We start from the raw sequence: 7,121 nt of genomic DNA, 5'->3' as shown, positions 1-7,121 counted from the left end.
TGGAATAATTTCAATAAAGCACCAAGGTCACGTCTCCGAAGGCTTATTCATGAAAATCCTCCCTCAGACATTTGAATATCCGCCGCAGTCGCGGAATAATATCGCGTTCGACTCGATATTAAAAAGAGGCCTCATCGCGCGGTCGCATCGCGATTATGTTTCTCGCGGGATTCTGAACCTCCGCGCACACAGCTTTGAAACGAGGCCGGGAGGGTCGGGGGAACGGGAAAAGAGCCAGCTTATATGCGGCAGAGACCGTGAGAGCGATGGAAGGAGGGACGGTGGAGCGAGGGTTCGCGGATTTAGCGCGGGCAGGTGTCAGCTGGGCAGCATAATTAATTATCTCGCGTTACCGAGCCAAAAGTGATATGTTCGGTCGTTAAACGCGGTCGAAAGGGAGCATCGAGACCCCGACCCGGGGAAGCTCGTTTTCCATCACCGGGGCCCGTCGCTCGGCGATATCGCCCGTGTCGCGATGTCAAGTGCATTACGAGACATGCACTCATGACGTGTCGCGCGCACTCTCGCTTATAAATCAAGCTTGTCCACCCGTGTCAATACTAACCGGATCAAAGTGAGTTTGTAAAAGTCAAGGGGACGTGGAGATGAGTTTCGCGCTCGAACATTCTCGTTTGGAGCCGCGTCCGGACGCTCCTATCCCCAGAAACCGGTCATCGTGTCGTCCCCTTCGTCTCCTGTCCGCCGCTCGTTATAATCCCTCCTTTCGTGGCGCTTATTCATGTGCTGGTAACGCGATCAATGCTTCTGGCACGAGCCGTGCCTGTATCGGATACATGCCAGCAGATAGTATCTGTCCGCATCGCCTGTTATCGATTTTCCAATGGCGGGCTCATCTATACACGGACCTGCTTTATTACGCGTACCGTGGGAATTGTTTGGTCCATTATGCCAAGAACCGATTAGGCAACTAGTCAATATTCACGGGGCTTGTAGACGAAGAGATCCGCGAATTTCGTCGGGCGTGTTTATCAAGTGGTAGCGGTCGACGAGAGGCGCGACACAGTTTTCGTAACGAGTTGCTTCAATCGCGAGGCAGCAGTGGTTAGATGGGAAACCCGCGAACGAGATATTAAATTATTGCAAAATTACGTCTACGCAAGCATCACGATTGTTCGGAATATTTGATGCAACTGAGTGTGCTTTCGGTACACAGATAATATAAAATATGTACACCTTGCAATTAAACAGACACGACAAAGAGGATAGCGCAGATGTTACAATGTGTATATCGGTATCTCTTCGAATAATAAGGTATATCGTAACTTTAAATAAACGCAGCTAGCGTGGTATGCGCCGGTGAATAATAATGTTAAACAAGCACGGTTTAACGTCGGTATGCCAGTGCGAACGATAATTAATTTCATGCTTATTTCCGAAGTTACGGCACGTGCGTGCCGTAGAAAATATCTCGACGCTCAGTTGATCAGCCGTGGTATTGTCCATTGTTAATGCAGCCGTATTACATTTATACGCCGATGTTACAGCGTGCCGGTGTGCCGTGGCATCGTATAGCCGTGCGACGCGCCACGGCTTTGGCTCGCCCTCTCGAATTGCGGGATTTCGGGATTTCGCGAAAATCTTTTCCGATAGCGCCCGGTAAAATATGCATCGATACATATTCAAACGACGGCGTGCACCTCTCCCCCTTCTTTCCTTCTCTTTCTTCGCTTCTCTCTCCCTCTTTCTCTCTGGTTCGCGAGTTTCGCACGAGTCGTTAGCGTTAATCGCTTTCCGGCGGTCCGACGATCAGCCGAGCGAAGGAAACGGCCGATAGACCGAGCGTTTACACCGGCCGGAGATTTCAAATTCTATCTGGCTGATCCCGTGGCGTCTTTCTCTCTTTCTTGTTCCCACGGCCGCGTCCAATTATTATCCCTCAACACGAAGGATCGCGATTTCCCGACGCGTTTTACTCTCCATCGAAATCTCCACCGACCCTCGAACAATCCGTGAATGCGAGTTGTTTCTCTCGGCGGAATTGTTTCAGAAAATGGAGCTGGCGAGGGGGAGAAAATAATATTAGTTTTCGTGCATATATACGCGTCAACGTCAGCTCACGCGTTCGCGTCACGTTTATTGGCGGAATAAATAATAATTAACGACTTCAATAGTAATCCGCGACTTAAACTGTCTTCGTAACACAGGACCGCGCAAGTTTTTAATCTTGATTCGGACTAATCCTATCTTTCGTGCGATCTGAAACTATGAAGAGTATATATATCAGCGCTTTAGCAATAATCAATATTGCACGGTTTACGATATTTATTTGTGGGCTTTTGGGGTAATGAAAGCCGCGGATATAATGAAATATGATTTATTACTAAATTCGCGAGATATATACATTAGGCCATACACATAAGAACGTAATCTTTCTCGTAGGCTTCTGATATCTCAGTAAGTAGAACGTCACGCTTGATTCCTCGTCGTCGCGACGACGGCGAAGAGTCTCACGTGCGTTCGCCGTCTTCGAAAACACAAGTGTGTACAGAGGTACATATATTTATTTCCGCATCGGCGTTTTTATTGTGTGTATGTGTATATGTATACATGTGTGTATGTACGTGTGTGTGTGTGTGTGTGTGTGTGTATCCAGAAGCTCGTTACAACTGAAAGCTAACACCGAGTACATCGTCTTTATTTTTTTCTTCTTTTATTTAACTACACGTCTCGCCTCTCGCGAGCGAAGATACGGGCGCGCGTTTACGCGTTCTCGCGTTAGGTATTCCTTATCTCTGTACCGGCGATGTCCCGCGACATTACTCGAGACGCGCCATTTGAACACTTTCACAATATGGCTAAATATTTCCGTTATCGTCCTATCGGACGCGAGATTGACATCCCTACGTCCGTTTAATCACACACGAGACTTCCGAGATGCGAAGTCCTTCAGTCTCCCTTCTGAGAGAGAGAGAGAGTTAACCCTTTTTACTATTATACATTACAGCGCAGTTATATACAGGGGTATGTACAATTCTTTGCTCGGCCAACGCCGCCGTAAATATCGGAGATATGTCCCCCGATAAGACGCAAAACATACCTGCCGTCCAACGACACTTCAAAGCAAACGAAAAGCTAAAGCCTGCTCGCCGGAATATGTAAATGTAAAGTGCCTCGCGTTCTCCTGTCGTAATCAGAAAAGACGTATCAGCTATGTACAGTTTTTGTACGTCGAGTGCGGTTAACCGTGCCGGCGAAGTTTATTAACTATATATGGCGGAGTGTGATAATTAGAGCTCGAAAATAACGACGGTGGGGTGTAATGCGGAGTTTATGCATCTGCAGTGAAATCTCTCGTACCAAATGAGGTATTAAAACGTCCGACTGTATTTATTATTTGAAACATCCTGCCCTAATAAATGTAAAAGATAATAAAAATTATGTAAAAATTTTGCTGATTTACGAATTAAAAAACCAGACCGATCGGAGCGATCATTTTGACTATTTATTAATTCATATTTCCTGTACTCTGTTTGAAATTATTAATCAGTATTAATGATTTATATTTAAAAGAAGATTCTGTGATTTCTACATCATTTGAATACCAAAAAAACTTATCCACATGAAATATCGAAAAATTTTCGCAAATATTCCTATTTGCGCCAATGCATGTTTGATAGTAATTACGAGCCGCATAAAAAAGGGAATCAAAGCAAATGAATGTGCACGGTGATGTACTATTGTACATGCACGTAATTAATACTCCACATATACCTTCGTACTGTCGCGATGACGTGTTACCTTCTTAAGCCATGACGCAGCACGTTGCGCCGAGAATTAATGATAAATTCCCAACTCGAAACTTCACCTCCCACCTTAAAGTTCCGGCGGGTCTTTTGCATGCCAAAGAGACACCCCGATCACGCAGAACCTTTCACACGCGCGCCATAATAACTCGCTAAAAATCATATATAGAACGGCCCTTTTTTTTCCTATCCGACAAATTGTATTGATCCCGCCGAAACGCGTCCCGCTTGCACTCGACTCAACACTCTCGCCGACAAACCGAAGCGCAATACCGAATCCCAACACGAAACTGCCATAAACGAGGGCCCGCGCGCTCCCGTTCCCTCTTTACAGCTTCACGCGACTCCTACACGACTATAAACGCGGCGGCGCATCCTGCGAACAATCCCATGTGATCGCGAGACCTCGCTACTATCTGGGAAGTTATCGATTCCGAGACGGGAAGCGTGGAACTGGAAGAGCTTAACGGGTCGTATTTGTCGCACGCTCTGCCATCGATAAACACGTGCGAATCGAGGAAAAGCGAAACAAAGAGCGTGTAACGTAACGTCGTTTCTGTTATGCGTGCGCGTCTATAACAGTTTCAATACGCTTCATCAGCAGTATCGGCGCCGATTCCGTCGTGAAATCCTCGATACAAACTGGGAATTTGAATAACTGAGAACCGCCGGTAATAAGGCTAACGACGCGAATCACACGCGAAAATGCGTACGAAGGCCTTTCTGTTAGACATCGTTTCGCGTATTACAGTTACGAGCGGCTTTTCCGTGGATTATGGAAGATGATTGTATTCGCGATGAAGGCAAAGACCGATATCGCTCTCTCGCACAAACCCTCCGGGATTCGAATTGAATATTTTATCGAATCGTCCTCTCGGAAGCGCGTCTAACTAAATCTTAATGAACGGTATCTTAATCGTATAGTCTGCGAATATCCTCTCATCTAATATTCCCGCGAAGGCTAACGTCCCCTAATTTCGGACGTGAATCCACTTCGTTGAGACCACGAGATCCTGCAGATGTAATGGATTTTATTGGACGCTCGCGCCTTCCCGCCCCGCCGTACTCCGTAAAATCTGGCTATTATATTTATTATGTACGTTAACATTTATTTATTTACGTCGACCTGTCGATCGCGACGACGCACAACTGTACCAGCGAGACACGCGAAAACACAGCGGGAATGTAACAACTATTAATCTCGGGTGAAAAAATAACGCATTTCCGCGGAGAGTCCTGTATAAATATCTACGTCAGCCGTGTGTACGTTGAACTTTGTAAATTAATCGGCTTACGCGTATGAATCATATTTTCCGATCGCTCGCGATCGTTGATGGCGGCTGCTGCCGTTTCGTGCATATATGTTTATATACATGTGTGTGTGTATGTGTATATGTTTACGCGATAAAAAAAAAATAAACACTTCGGGAACGCTGCAGCTCTGGTGTTCGTCACGCTTTTTATGCGCCTGTACGATCTCGCAGGTGTCGAAACGCTAGGGCAAACAGCAAGCCAATGAACCTCTTAACTTTTTATAGGATTGATTATGATTTTTGATTTGCGAATTTACATATACGTTTACATATTATACCTGTAATCGATTAGCCAACTATTACATATAATTAATAAATTATAGTACAGTGCCTGAATAAACTTTGTGCTATCTTTTCAATATAAAAGGTTAAATAGAAAATAATAAAATGTTCTTCAAAATATTTTTAAATAAAACATTAAGCTAAAATATGAATACTTTTTCCAATTCCGTTCTGTTTTTTTTTTATAATTTAGTCGACTGTGGTATTTATCATTTATAATTTTAAATATATAATTTTGAATTTTAAATAATTCTTGGATGAAAGATTTATGGACGTATGAAACGATAATGACAGAACTGACGCATTATCTATGGTACAACGATGAATAAATTTTTTCAAGATTTCAACGATATTCTTTTCCATGCAATTCCGTTCAGGATTACTGTTCACCCTGGCGGTAAGGTTCTTCTTTTTGCACTTCCATCCATTTAGCAGGTTTTTCGGCGTGATGATGTATTATGCAGCAAAAAGGGAAGGTGCCCGTGCAATTGGAGATCCGCGAGTTTCTTCTTGGCTTATCATATTAATTACATGTATCAATTAAAAGTTATAATTAGAATGAAGGAAGCTTACGACGGGGCTCGATGAAAACGTGTGTCTACCTAGGTGTTGTATATATTTACACTCGACCGCGACATGTATATATAATCGATAACGATTGCATCTCGACAACTGCTGCGCCCGTTATCACTGACAACAGTATCACGCTGAGAAGATTTTCGAAGTCCTGAGGTACAACGCTCTCGACGCTTTCAAACTGATTTCTCCTGATTGCAAAATTTCGTGGCCATTATATCACGTGAACGATTCGCAAATTGAAAAAACTTGCAGTATCTCGCGCAAAAAATTATGTATTGTTTTCTAAAGCTATATCCCCGAGACATTTTTTTTCCGTATACACTTTTGTTCTTTTTTAATTCAGATTGTTTTTAAACTATTTTCACATGATTCAAACATAAGCGAGACGATCGAAGAACGAAAATACAAAACATGGGATTTACATGCTTATTATTATTTCAACGGAAAAATATTGCAATGTCAAAAGTGCTGCAATTGTAATAAAAATTGCATGTGGAAATCGATATATGCCGTTGTCTGAAGTGCCAAATGCATTTTTAGCTCATTATTTCTCTTGATATAGAACTTCAAATTCTTGATCAGCTCGCGAGTATTATTTTTGATACGGTATTGAGGTACTTACTCTTCTTCCCTTTTTTGTCATCAGCACAAAATCTCGTTCCTCATCCATGATTCTCCGATTGACTGCATCTCTTACTTGTGGACTATTAACAAAATGATAACACGTAAAAAAATAAAAATAAAAATTCACCGGATTCAAACTTCCGAAGAAAGTAGAAATCAATGTTTCGTTTAATTTTACGTGGCAGTATTAAGTGACGACAGTATCAGTTCTAATTAGCAATTTCTGTTAAATCCGTAATAATTTGTTAATAAAATTTTATTCAAATTTTATTTTACGGCTGCAGAATTAGTTCATTTTCCAACTTATATCGTTAAGATGGAAAGTTCGAAAAGTTCCTTCTCGTTATCGAGAGTTTGAACCCTCGAGTGCGGCCGATTTGAATCTATTTCACGAGTAACGACGCAGATATCGATCCTAACGGAATAGACGAGCGTCGAGATGGAGGTTCCTCGCACGTGCGAGAACTTTGTGGGTGTCCACTTGGTTATCGCGTATTTTCCTCCGTAGTTAATTAGACTATCTAGAATTTTATGCGTGTCGGGGAGATGGGGGGGGGGG

The sequence above is a fragment of the Wasmannia auropunctata genome, unplaced genomic scaffold, assembly GCF_000956235.1.
Source record: "Wasmannia auropunctata unplaced genomic scaffold, wasmannia.A_1.0 LD336036.1, whole genome shotgun sequence".
Classification (NCBI taxonomy): domain Eukaryota; kingdom Metazoa; phylum Arthropoda; class Insecta; order Hymenoptera; family Formicidae; genus Wasmannia; species Wasmannia auropunctata.
Note: the sequence above shows the minus strand (reverse complement) of the source record.